General features: G+C 35.1%; 2 protein-coding genes across 2 annotated transcripts in view; one reads left to right on the top strand and one right to left on the bottom strand.

Moving 5' to 3' along the window:
- The window catches only part of LOC134851623 (uncharacterized), a 421,621-nt gene that overhangs the window by 36,974 nt on the left and 369,979 nt on the right, over positions 1–14,668 (top strand). The gene's annotated exons all lie outside the window — the stretch shown is intronic.
- Positions 1–14,668, bottom strand: part of LOC134851630 (gamma-aminobutyric acid receptor-associated protein-like 2) — a 225,704-nt gene that overhangs the window by 77,320 nt on the left and 133,716 nt on the right. The gene's annotated exons all lie outside the window — the stretch shown is intronic.

The following is a 14,668-nucleotide window of genomic DNA, read 5'->3' as shown; positions in this document are numbered from 1 at the left end:
ATTATAGTATAAAACAAAACGATTGAAAATGTACTTAACTTATTTTCAGTCATTTTTTATCATTCGTGAACTCATTTGATAACGGAAAAATCTGTCTTCTCTCAATAACACTAAGCTCTATCAGTTTTACTTTGAAACTTACAAGAAGTTTCACTCAATTTAAAATACAACACAAAAAGTTTGAATTAGCCTTAAATAAACCGTTGCCGATCTTTTTTTTCGAGAAGACGTATTGGTGTAAAATTTCAAGCTTATGTTGATTTAAGATTGAGTATAATAAAATAATTATATATTGTGATCTTTAATTTAGTTGATAAAGCTAAACGATAACAATGCTTGATCAAGTAGGGATTTTTTGTCGATGTAGATGTAAAAAAATGAATCGTTTCCAAAAATCACTCTATTGCTTTCAAATCATCTAGGATGTTATTCACCAAACAATAGGTTCTTCTCAGTACAATAAAAAACATTTAAGAAGGAAACAAACATCTTGCTTGCTGATTCTTGCATAAAAAATGATTCTCATTCAAAAAAAAAGGGAGAGTTTGCTTTTGTTAATTTTCCGCTGTTTTCATTCATTTAGCGCCTTTTGTTTATTTTTGAGGAGATATTTTTAAGGAGATTCTTGGAATTTTGCACACAGGAAACGAAAGTTTTCCAAATTATATTCCTTTTTCCAAAACTTCTGATTAGGTTTTTCGCAAAAAATAATACTTCCTTAAGTCCAAATTTTCATTTGATGCTTCGACTTTCAAAAAACGCACAAGGTCAGGACTCGACCTGAAAAAATAATCGAGACAGGGGTTTGTGTCGAGCTATCAAAACCACTGAGAATTAATAACTGAACCCGGTCGAAACATAACTCAACCTCTGCAAAAACATACCTCGAGTACAGTCGAAACATAACAAATTTCGATCGAGCACAACTGAAACATGCCTGGAGCACGATATAATTTTACTTCGACCATATTCTTCGCGGTAAGACAAAGTAAAAATATGAACAAATCATTCAAATATCAAACTCATTTTTTAATTGTTTCGACGCAAATTTAAGCGAGTTCATTTTAGAAATAAATTCATTCTGATAAAAATTCAACCGAAGATTTTACCTGAAGAACTATAAAATATTTACATTTCGCAAGTAGATTTTTTTAAATCTAGAAACAGGCCTGAGTTTGGTTGAGGCGTTTTAAAAATAATCTAGTTTGGGTCGATAATCAAATTACAAGTTTTTCAACTAATCTGTTGGAGCGCTGACCGCCTACTGTACAGAATACTAATTTTATTTTCTTAGAGTCGCAAACTAATTTAAAATTTTGACTGGTTAAACAAGATGCACGATTTACGCAAACAGAGTATGTAATACCATGAAAAAATTTAATCTTGGAAAAAGTCTACAAATGTGTTGGTTGATGTAGATATATTGATTTTAGCTGATGGAAATTTTGAAAATTTATCGATACATAACCAGATATACTTGTTTGTGCCTCAATGAGAATAAAAAGGACCAGCGAAAACTAAACTAAGTTCTTCGTTAGGTTAGGACAGAGAGGATACTTTTATAACTTGTGAGTTCAGAATTCCACTCCTCAAGTTCTTACCCGTTTTAGTGTATTCTGAACAGTTTATGCCATAAAAAAAGTTGGTCCATTTATATGAGGCCACCAGATATTTTGACGACGTAAGTCATTCCAAATTGTTCAGGGTGGTCTTCATGTATGTTCTTAACAATGGCATTTTTGAGAGCAAAGGGAACAACGAGTTTGTCATCCATATATAACAATCGGTCGGATTCATGGAGGTCGCGTACGAAAAGATGAAAATATGGAGAATTAGAATTAACCATCTCAACTTTGTTTCGAAATGTTTTAACGTTAGGCCTCAATATTGGGTCATCTTCGGATAGGAGAGCTACCAGTTTCGCATTAAATAAAGTATTTATAACCAAAGAACGTTCAGGCAACTTCAAGTTTCTACTGTATTTTTTTTACAAGTTTTTTGTGCTCTGATAACAGCGGAAACTCTAACAAAACTTTAGTACCGGCAGTAGAAGGATCAATTAAATTTTTTTATTTTCCATATTAACAGTTTCTACAGCTTTTCTAACTAAAAGGGAACCAATTAAGCTAATATTGAGAAATAAAAAATATACCAAGCAGAATTTGAAAATAGAAATTTTAAAGGATTCATACTAGAATAATCAGAAGGAAAACTTTTCGAGGTAGAAAAATCGGTTGGAAAAATTCAAGTTGCAAATTGGAACAGTCAGGTTATTAAATTTCAGAACTCAAGCTAATAAGTAATTAGCTGATCTTGCGTAGTTGGAATTTTCCAAATTTGAACCAATCGAGTTTAAAAAAATGTTTGATTATCCGAAGAATAAATTGCTCTATTAATTTTATTTTTGGTTGCCACTACGAATTCTTCATCAAAATGCGATGAGAGTTAAGTTTTTCCTGATGGAACTTGTGAGATTACTGCCGTACGTTTAATTGTAAAATGAAATGGAAAAAAACGATTGATCCATCTAGTTAATCTACTGTGGTCGGTTTTATTTCCGTGGTTTGTTGAAAAGGCCGAAAGAAGGGCTTTTTTTTTAATCTGAAATAACTTTGAATATTGCTCCATAAAAGTAATTCTTTCAATGTTCCACCGCCTAAGTTGTTCCTAATAATCCCAATTGTGGAAAATTTAGATTCATGTCGATTTAAAAACCTTAAAGGAAAAGAAACCGGCTTCATGTCAATCCCGTGTAGTTGTTCTAAAGATGACGTTAATCTGTTATGTGATGCGTCGGTCTTTATTCTGTGTTACCCTTTTAATCGAAGTGCGTGTTTTCTGTCAGGCTTACAATGCCTTGTTCAATTCTCTCGCTTGCTTTTTTATGGTCTTCATACCAATGAAAAAGAGATATCTTGTTTAGATAAGGACGTAAAGTGCTTCCCAAGGAGCCTAGGTTTGGAACGAGTTTAATCTATTGATGCGTGGAGACGCAAAACGATCTGAATTTTTTCAGATTGTTAGAAATGGGAAAATATTTCATTGCTTTTTTTCATCAATCAACGGAGAGATTCCTGATTTTGAAATTTTAAACCAAGGCCATTCTATTTCTTTTTGAAAGAATTCACCTTTCAACAAATTTACCGCGAATTTATAGTCGTCTCAAATCGATAGGTTTTTGTAAAGTGTTTTTTTGTTTTTTAAGAAACCTCCTTTGGATGCGATTCAGAAGTCGTCTAAATGACAGTTTGTAACAAGAATTGTTCTTTACAATGAGTCCATGACTCTTTGAAATTTGTTAAGCATAACGCCAAGATTGTAAAATCCAATTAAAAACTGATAAGTGCCGGCAATATCGCGGCCTACTACAAAAAAATTACACTGGTTACTTGTAAAATTTTTCAGAGACAGTTAGGCGTTTTTTAAATCTAGGTTAATGAACCCACTTCTCCAGCGGAATCATTTGAAGTTTGTGCCAATAAGTTATCTACAAGTCTGTGAATAAGCAGCATTTAAAATTTGTTTTTGTAGATTTGCTTGTTGATGAATTTAGAGTCTAGTGCTCATTTGATTGATTTGTCTTTATTACAACAAATGAGACTTGTGCTAATGAATCGATTTCTATCGCAACTTTTCAATGTTTCGAATTTGAGCCGATTTGATTCGTTTTCAATGAATCGAGTAAATGAAGGATAACGCGTCAACCTTTTAACTGAATTCTTGTTTATTTTTCCAATCCGATGAAAGAGTTGCTTATAAGTCTTTGAAACATGTTCGATCTCTCTGTTTTTGTCAGCGGTAGAAATGAAATTTATAGATTTACATATCTTATTGTCTGGAAATGAGGGAAGTGCTTCTGCGACACTTCAATCTCCACTTAAGGCAAAATGTCAATTCAATGGTTGGTCCTCCTGGGATCTTTGGTCAAGAAAGATTGACTTTCTTTGTGTGCCAATCCATTCGAGAAAATTGGGATTATCAGTTTGCCAGTGATAACAATGGCGTTGTCCGTGAAACCGCAATATAACTCCTTTGTTGGTTGATCCACCGGAGAAATCTTTAGATATGGTTCTCGTAACTTCAGTTCATGGTAAAACTTGCTCTTGACAAAACTAAACGGGCTGGCAAAGTCTTTCGTATATTTACAACTAATTGGTTTTCTTTCCCGATGCCAATATTTAGCAGTTTATTAGGATCTTTTCCTTTGTCCTGAAAAATCGTAGTTACATTCACTGTAGAATAATCATGGTTGTCGCTCTATCCGGATTCTGATCATGCATTGATTACTCCATAGAAATCTCTATTCACACGTTCAATATTTCAACCCGGTTGATCCGAGAGATAATTTAAATCGGTATTATCTACAATTTAGATTTTACAATGCTTACATTTTTATGACATGATTTACGTAGTCTGGTGAAATGGCCCTTGTATTCTCATGATATAAAAGTTGTGACTTCCGCACTGCAAACTGCGAGATGTCTTTTTTTGAACCTACCGCCGCATTTCATACTGGTATTATTTCCCTCAATATTCAAATTTGGTTCTCTTTTGACGTTAAAGAGAGTATAAGACTTCTGTACAGATGATCCGTTGGATTTAAAACTATTTGTCTTCTTCAAATGGTTGGTTATCTCCTTTTCGTCTCTCAAGGCAACGTTTAGTGCCTCAAAAGGTGGTAGGGTTTTTGTCAATAGTTTTCTCTGTATATCTGAGTTTTTTTACTTTGTTTATGAAAATATCCCTTATCCATTTGATCTCTCCGGGGGATATGTCACACTTTTTTGCATTCTCGGCTAAGGCACCCAATAACTGCTCCCATGACTTTTTTTGCGTTGTTTTCCATTTAACAATTTGCGTCTATAAATGTAACTTTTGTTATTCTCACGAACGCCGTTGCTAGATTTTCCCAAAATTTTTTGAAGGAGATTTTAAGATTTTTTACTCTTGTAAGTTTTTGTTCGAATATTCTTTTCCTTTTGTTTCCGAGGGCTAAATAGAGAATTGAGCAAAGTTTTTTGTCGGTTTCTTCGATTCTCATTCCGTCAAATTGTTTCGTTTCTGATTTGATTGATGTCGCTGCTTGGTCGTCATATCGTTTCTGTTCTCCGATATTCCTCTCGAGTCGTAATATTCTCTGATTTTCCGATTTGTTTTCCGTCGGATCCTCGAGTACTGGTGGCTGTGAAGGGTGTCTTTTGATCGGATTGAGTAGATTTTTGATATCTACGTTTTCATTTGCAATTACAATTAAAAGAAAAAGATCGTTCCAGTATTCCCAAGGGATTGCTGGATACACCGTATGGTTTTGCCAAAATGAAAGTATTCCTCTCACATATTCGTTGTTTGACTGCGCCATGATGCAATGTTGCCTTGTTACAGCCAATTTTATTGATATACAATTAAAAGGATCTTAAAGTTAAAACAATAAAAAGTGGAAGAGCATTCTCTCCCCCGGAGAGAAAGAAAGTATCAAGGTCATATCGTAGTTGACCTGTTAAGTCAATTAGGATTAGGCTAAGTAAGCTAATTACATAAATGAAATCACATCAGTCGAGCAAATTCGAGCACATTATTTTATCGAGAAACTCAAAACTTACCTGAACTCGGACGAGAAGGGCGCAGCATACACAAATATGGCCGAAATGTCATTAATCTGATTGTTTAATGATGGCCTGTTTGCAAAAATGTTTTTGGATCAAAACCAAGAGATGTATTGAAAACTGCTGAGACAATTGTTTTTCAATCAAAAATTATGACGCCGCTCTCGGCGACATTTTGTTCGTTAAAGAATTTGCGTCAAGGAAAATGGGCAACTCTTATCTTTTTACTGCCACGAACTTGATTCAACATTTCAACATACTATTCATTCGTTTAAGATAACAGCAAAACAACTTTCAAAATGATTTTAGAAACTGCTGAACTGCTTTGTTTTTGACACTGTTGTACTTCGGCACTGCTGTTCTGCCTCGTTTTGAAAAAAGAAGCTCTGTAGTTTTTTGGATCAGGTAACACTATAACCCTCTATAAATCACAAAACACTATCTGCCTTTTTTATCACATAGAACTTTCTAATTCTATTATTAGTTTTTTTTTGAAACTTTGTGCACTGAAATCGTAAAAAAACAACACCTAACACCTAGGGAAGTTGGTCGCAGCATTGGAAAAATTGTCAGTAGTGCACACAATTCGAAACAGATTTTTTTTTGCCAGACTGAAAAATTGAGATTTCGCGTTTGAACTTTAAGTTTTCTGCGCCATATTTAATGGATAAATATAAAGAAAGGTTTAGCTATAGAAAGAATCCGTTCGGTTGTGCTGTTTTAGGTCAAGCCGGTTGCGAAAGTGTAAAGTTGACCAAGTTAGGTAACTACGGCCTAAGACTGGAAACAATCGTTGCATCTTGCGACCTACACCGGTGGCGCGATTTCAATTTCGCTCACAAAGATCACTCCTGTATTTTTGGTCGCGGAAATTTGGAAGTTTCAATATCTGGCACCAATTGTCTGGAAAAACCAAGATCAGATTATAAACCAAGTTTTTTAGTTGTTTTAATTGGGATGAGGTCCATATCTATTCCCTTAGCTGAACGCCAGTATGAGGACCACCAAAGAAAAATTTTGACAAATGAATATTTTACGATGAAAGTTGAAAACTTTTAAAACCAAATTTTCAATTATTTAACTCAGCATTGTGATTGAAAAACTGATAAAATCACCGTCTAAAAAGGCGTGAAAAATCCTGTGAAAACCTATGTGAATATTATTTTGTCAGTACGCCACATGTGAATTGGGGTTGTGTCCTTTAAAACTAATCAACACGGTTCACCAGCCGCATTGTCCCAGTAATAATTGGACACACAACCACTTTGGCATCATTTGAAACTTTTAACACTTTTTATCGAAATTGTAAACTATCGGCCGACCGGAGATAAATCCTCTGTGAGTAAATTGTATTGTTGTGCCTGCTGAAGCTGAGATCTGCTTTTAAGGAGCCATTTTCTTAGATATAATTTTTTTATTGTGATGGCCAGGATTTTTTTTTAGTCAGGGATGATTTTTTTTGTCAAAACTCTTCAAAAAGTGCCTAAAAGTGGCCTGTCTAAACTCTGTAGAATTTCTCGGAGATTCGTCTCTTCTAATACGCTTTCACTTTTTTAACGGCCGCAGATAATCTCCTTTTTAAACAGTGTAATAGCGGGGACACTAAGACACGATATTATTCACAATCCCGTAAGGGTTATGTTGGTGGTCAGACTAAATCGGCCGATCAAAGGATTACGCTACTTCCCCCTTGGCTTATGCCCTTTTCGGCTCATCTCTTGCTTTTCTAGCCAGTTCAGTAAAACTTGGGCACAAAAGTAAATTGTCAATCGACAAGGAGGTGAAAACAATTTACAAAGCCCTTATTGAGCTAACTATTATCTAACGACTTTCTAAAACGAAGCCCGCGTTTCGTTCCGTTCACTTGCTTCGTTAAACCGCTCGTCAATTTTTGCTTGACTCGATTCCAAACTCGCCAACTCCAACAGCGCAACTCGCTCACATAAGTAATTCCATCTAGTACTAAACTCAAATCAGCTAAATAATTAACTAACAACTGTGCGGCACAACTAGCCTCCTCGGCCAACTACTATTCTCGGCTTGTTCAATCGTTCTCTTGATAACTTTGAGAACCAACCGTTCGCTCTCTTAGCGTAAGTGTTCTAACTTTCGAAGGCTCTCCGGTACCCTCCAGTTCCTATCTATGTTTATATTCAGGTTTAGTTAGGTCAAGCCATTCCCTATCCGTCCTGACATCCGCTTAAATCACTTCTTCGCACATGTTTTTTGACTATGTCCCTCCTCATGTCAACACTGCTACGGGCTAAAATTGTATTTTGTCGATCTCTTCAGAGATTTCCGGTATTAGATATCCGGTATTAGATATTAGATCGCTTATTAGATATCCGGTATGCGGTATGTGTGACAGTTCGACCAAGCAAACAAATGTCATGTGATACTAGTCAACTATTTACTGACCTCCGTGACTTCATCCCTCGAGTTCAACTCAACCTCCAAACCATGCTGTTTACTCAGTGAACTTCCAATGTCTTTTTTCTTAACCCATTCACGTTCCGACCTCACTAGGGTAGCTGATTCATTTCAAGAAGCTAAAATTTGCATCTGTAATTTATTCCCATCCTGACCTTCTAGCTATCACGAGAACGTAGTCCGCCTTTTAGGGGTCAAATAGGCCAAAAAGTCACCTACAGGAAACCAAATTAGTTCCCCGTTCGTTCATATTATTTGAGGCACTTATTTTTATGCCGCGCTCCTAATACTGCCAATTATCTCTAGGACTACTTTACTTTAATCTAGTTAAATTGCTGAATTGCTATTAACAGATCATTTGCCAAGCTTAGCTGAGCCCAATGTTTACCAAGTTCAATTTAAATTAATTCTACTACTTCAAAGTTGCAGTGTAAAAACTAAATTTCTATCAGCTTCTGCTTCAGATTCCAGTTTTCAATTTTCTCCCAATTCTTACTAAGGTGACCGATTCCTATTTCCGCGATTTGGGCTGGGGAAATACGCCACCTTCCAAGCTTAATTCCGGGGTTCTCTATGAATTTTTGGTCCCAAAAGCCCAGAGGTTAACTTAAAGTCTTCTAGGCGTCATTCGGTGTCAGACTTCCTTACGTCGGTTCAAAACCCCATGGGGGTCCTTTTAACAAAATTTCATAATTATCTCACTATTTCTTTTCAAGTTATCCCATTTCCAAAGGTCCATCATCACTTTTAGCGGGACTTGACTTTTAGGCCGGGAGGAGTCACCGAAAGGGTTTTGCTCACAAGGTTTCTTTTTCCGGCAGCGGGGACTAGTATCCATTGCTGCTATAAAATCAGTGTGCCCTCTCTCACTATTCTGCTTAAAATGTCTATTTTGGTCAAAGGGTGGGTTTTTTTCAGGTGATAATAGTTCCTATCTAACCGTTGAAATTGGTTCAAACTATAACACAAGATGTATCTTGCCATTAGTCATCATCCCTCCAAGTTTTAGCCCCTTGCGCTTATTTGAAGCCAAAGAACAACTTCATCAATTTAGGGGTGGGTTTCTCATTCAGGGCATAAAACTGGAAGTGGAAGTCGTTATGGTCTGGAATTCCGAAAATTAGCTTTCCTCAATTAAGCCTACAACAGACTAAAATTAAAATTTGAGCCCAATACTACCGCTAGTTGCCAAGTTCTGACAGCGACAGTTACACTTTCGGGGATTTTTATTACTTGGCGTCATGGGTCTGAGCGGTTCCCTATTGCTCGTATGACCCGGTAAAATCATCTCTAGTACCGCCTCTCTGAGTTTCATAACATTACCAATTCTACAAAATTATTAGCCTGTTTTTTCACAAAATTTTACTGTTGCGCAAAAAATTGTGCAAAAATAGGATACAAGGTCTTCATTGTGTTCTCAAACACCCTCTGTAAAAGTCTTTGGGAAATTACAATTCATATGGATCAGCAAAATACCGGATCAAAGCTCTCGTTAATAAAAAATATACGATCTGTTGAACCCAACTTCTAGAATACTATCAAGTTAACACCATAACTGCCTTCAGTTCGTTACCTAAGCAAATTAAAACCAAAACATTTTAGAGCCAGTTAAAAAAAAATGTCCATTTAAACCGTTAAAAAAGAAAAATAACTTCAAGGCAAACTACGGTAAAAATCAAAGCAAAAAGCAAGAAGGTTTTTTGCCATTTAAGCCCAGACAACTTTGAGCTTCTTAATCCGCGTAAGTTATGAATAGAAATCACCTTACAAAAGTTTCGGATTGTCGAACATTTTCGAATCAACAGCAAGTATTTTCTAAAAAACTTCAAAGCCTTCTCAATAATTAATTTAATGCTTGGTTAAAATTGGCGTCATTTTCCAGAACATTTGTACTGGTACAAAAACATTTTAAAAAAATTATCCAACGCCAAAAAACTAACTATCTCATTTTTCAAAATTGAAATCATAATCATAATTAAGCCAACATCAAAACATAAATTAAAAAAATTTACCAGCCCTTAGTTCCAACCTAGCATCCCGACAAAAGGGCGATTGTCTTGGAAAAAAAATTTCTAGTACACGAGTAGGGCAATATGCTGAGCGATTTTTTGGGAATTTGTGGTGAAATTAGTTTTCAAAAAAAGCTAACAAAAATTTGTGTTGGGTTGAAATTTGGAAAACGTCTGTGAGACATGATTGATCAAACAAAAACGATACAATTTTTATATTTGGTTAACATAAACAAGAAAAACTCTAAAAATTATCCACACAGTTTTGTTTTTGTAAAAAGAGATAATTTTTGAGCTTTTTTTTTCTTTGTCATTTTATGGCTACTCGATGCTTTTTAAAATTTAATTTTTGTATGCCGTCGTCATACTTTGCACGTACTAGGGTGAGCTCCGTTGAAATATGATTGATCAGCTATCGGTCTGTCAGAAAGCCCACTCATGGTCGCATCTCGCTGCTTCCAAAGCTGGGCTGGGAATGAAATTTCATGCTTCGGCACCATGCTTTTCAAATAACATGAGCCAAATTGGATACTTAGCTTATCAAATTTTTCATAAACTTCTAGTTTTTAGTCAACTTTTGTTGATAATGTCTGATGGTCCCCAACAATTAAATAGTAGTTTTTGCGGATCTTTTTTTAAATATAAGGGAAGGCAAACAAAAAATCTAGATTGTTTTTTAGGTCACTTTGAGACCCAGGTGAATTGTTTTTATATTGTGTATCTATGTGCGGGATGAAAAGAACAACCCAATAAATGCAAAATAAAAAAAATCTACATCAGGCCAATAGTTTGGCGCAAAATCGTAGATTTTTCTACTTCATTTGGAGGAAGGCATTTATGCATCTTGTTAGGATACCAGATATACTAATCAGATTTAGATACCAGTCATAAATTATTCTTGTGGTAGGTTCATAGCTTCCATTGATTAACTATTTGTAGGTTTAGCTTTTCATAGAAAAGTTGCTAGAAAAAAGAAAAAACATAAATATTTTAAAAAAACTATTAAGAAAATTCAAAATTTTTTGATTTTTTTGAATTTTTGAAGCTGTTGATTACCATGAGGGCAAAAAAAACTCCTAATACTGCTAAAAAACTCCTAATACCAATTTTTCCAAGTAAAACTAAAATTTCACGGCTTTAATGAAGCATAACAAAGCTATTAAAAGCCTGCATGCTTGCACTTTTTGTCAAAATCTATTACAAACAAAAAAATGTTAACTCAAATGGCGCTAAAACAAAAACCAATGGCCAAAGTTATTGAATTAGAACATATTTTCATGGTTACAAGAAATGTTTCAAGGATTATTTTTTCGTAATAAGCCTGCTCGTTCCCTCCACTCGCTCGCAATAAAAACGTAACCTATAACTCAACGAATTTAAAACGTGTTCTTTAAAATGTCTAAAATTTCATTTGAGTTTCGAAAAAAAACTAATACAAAACTGAACTTGCCCAAATCCATCGAAAAGAATAAATGTCGAGCATCTGCCATTAAAGAAAAGAAAGGAAGGATCGAGACGTGAAAAAAAACTGACAATTGCGTGGGAACATTTGCGCCCAAAACTTCATCAAAACGTCAAAGTGGAGTAAGGGAGAGAGAAAACAACGAAAGAGTACCACAACTGTAGCGGTAACCATGGCCGTTTTGCCAGTAATTGATGATACGGCTGCTCCTTTTGCTCGCCAATAGAAAACAAAACATAATATTTTTGATAATATTTTGCAACTCATGCGCTAGCAGGTAAGTAGTAAAGTGCCACAGATCGCCATTGCACAAAGCTTTAAGATTCCTGACAATTTTGAAACCTTCAACCGCTATAACAGTGGATAAAGTGATTACATGCAAATCTTTCAGTGTGATGACATCAAAATGTCAACACACTGAAAGATTTGTTTATCATTACTTTATCCACTGTTATAGCAGATAAAGTATTCAGAATTTTCAGTAATGTTGAAGTTTTGCGCAATGGTGATGAGTGGCACTTTAATATTTAACTGCTAGCGCCAGAGCCCTGCAATTCAAAAGGGTTTGTTTCCAGTTGGCGAGCAAAAAGTGCAGCCGTATCATCCGTTTTTGGCAAAACGCCCGTGTTTACTGCAACAGTTGTGGTACTCTCTCGTTGTTCTCTCTCTCTCTCTCTCCTTTATTGCGTTTTCATGACGTTTCTGGCGCAAGTGTTCCCACGCAATTGCCATTTTAATGTTTTATACGCGTCTCGATCCTTTCTTTTTTTTCTTTAATGGCAGATGCTCGACATTTACTCTTTTCGACAGATTTGGGCAAGCTCAGTTTAGTCTTAGTTTTTCTTCGATTTTCAAATGAGATTTTAGAGTTTTCAAAAAATACCAGAATTAAATTCGTTGAGTTTTAGGTTATGGTTCAATTGCGAGTGGAGGGAACGAGCAGTCTTAACTATTTGTAGATTTAGCTTTTCATAGAAAAGTTTCTAGAAAAAAGAAAAAACATAAATATTTAACAAAACTATTAAGAAAATTCAAAATTTTTTTGATTTTTTAGAATTTTTGAAGCTGTTGATTACCATAAGGGCAAAAAAAACTCCTAATACTCCTAAAAAGATCCTAATACCATTTTTTCCAAGTAAAACTAAAATTTCACGGCTTTAATGAAGCATAACAAAGCTATTAAAAGCCTGCATGCTTGCACTTTTTGTCAAAATCTATTACAAACAAAAAAATGTTCAAATTTTTGAAAAAATTCATTTTTTTTGGAAATTTTGTTTAGTCAAATGGCGCTAAAACAAAAACCAATGGCCAAAGTTATTGAATTAGAACATACTTTCATGGTTACAAGAAATGTTTCAAGGATTATTTTTTCGTAATAAGCCTGCTCGTTCCCTCCACTCGCTCGCAATAAAAACATAACCTATAACTCAACGAATTTAAAACGTGTTTTTTAAAATGTCTAAAATTTCATTTGAGTTTCGAAAAAAAAACTAATACAAAACTGAACTTGCCCAAATCCATCGAAAAGAATAAATGTCGAGCATCTGCCATTAAAGAAAAGAAAGGAAGGATCGAGACGTGAAAAAAAACTGACAATTGCGTGGGAACATTTGCGCCCAAAACTTCATCAAAACGTCAAAGTGGAGTGAGGGAGAGAGAAAACAACGAAAGAGTACCACAACTGTAGCGGTAACCATGGCCGTTTTGCCAGTAATTGATGATACGGCTGCTCCTTTTGCTCGCCAGTAGAAAACAAAACATAATATTTTGCAACTCATGCGCTAGCAGGTAAGTAGTAAAGTGCCACAGATCGCCATTGCACAAAGCTTTAAGATTCCTGACAATTTTGAAACCTTCAACCGCTATAACAGTGGATAAAGTGATTACATGCAAATCTTTCAGTGTGATGACATCAAAATGTCAACACACTGAAAGATTTGTTTATCATTACTTTATCCACTGTTATAGCAGATAAAGTATTCAGAATTTTCAGTAATGTTGAAGTTTTGCGCAATGGTGATGAGTGGCACTTTAATATTTAACTGCTAGCGCCAGAGCCCTGCAATTCAAAAGGGTTTGTTTCCAGTTGGCGAGCAAAAAGTGCAGCCGTATCATCCGTTTTTGGCAAAACGGCCGTGGTTACTGCAACAGTTGTGGTACTCTCTCGTTGTTATCTCTCTCTCTCTCTCCTTTATTGCGTTCTCATGACGTTTCTGGCGCAAGTGTTCCCACGCAATTGCCATTTTAATGTTTTATACCCGTCTCGATCCTTTCTTTCTTTTCTTTAATGGCAGATGCTCGACATTTACTCTTTTCGACAGATTTGGGCAAGCTCAGTTTAGTCTTAGTTTTTCTTCGATTTTCAAATGAGATTTTAGAGTTTTCAAAAAGTACCAGAATTAAATTCGTTGAGTTTTAGGTTATGGTTCAATTGCGAGTGGAGGGAACGAGCAGTCTTATTACGAAAAAAATCAGCCTTGAAACATTTCTTGTAACCAAGAAAATATGTTCTAATTCAATAACTTTGGCCATTGGTTTTTGTTTTAGCGCCATTTGAGTTAACAAAATTTACAAAAAAATGAATTTTTTCAAAAATTTGAACATTTTTTTGTTTGTAATCGTTTTTGACAAAAAGTGCAAGCATACAGGCTTACAATAGCTTTTTTATGCTTAATTAAAGCCGTGAAAATTTAGTTTTACTCTAAAAATTGGTTCTGGGAGTTTACTGTTGCCATTCTGGTAATCAACAACTTTTTTTAAAATAGTTTTTACCGTTTTTTTGTTTTCTAGCAGTTTTTCTATGAAAGCTGTTGTTCGTTTTGATAATATTTTGCAATTGGTCAATATGATAATTTTCTAGCCTTTGCTTAGGTTCTCTTATCACAACACGCCCTCAAAAGGATACCATATGAAAGAAAAGAAATTATTTCTACCAGTTTTTTTAAGAATATGGTCGGATCCTTCTGGGTTACTTGCACAGCAACTGGCTATTAATATAGTTGTCTGGAAATACATTTTTCGGCCTACTTATTATCATTTGTGCATCTATATGTTTAGTGTTCTTCTACAACCACATTAACTCAAGGTGCTAGATATCCATTAATCAAACTGGCTATTTCAACTCACAATTAAACAGAATTTTGGAGTACCTTTTTCATCGATTT

The sequence above is a fragment of the Symsagittifera roscoffensis genome, chromosome 1, assembly GCF_963678635.1.
Source record: "Symsagittifera roscoffensis chromosome 1, txSymRosc1.1, whole genome shotgun sequence".
In the NCBI taxonomy this organism is placed as follows: Eukaryota; Metazoa; Xenacoelomorpha; order Acoela; family Convolutidae; genus Symsagittifera; species Symsagittifera roscoffensis.
This window is presented reverse-complemented; position numbering and strand designations above follow the sequence as displayed.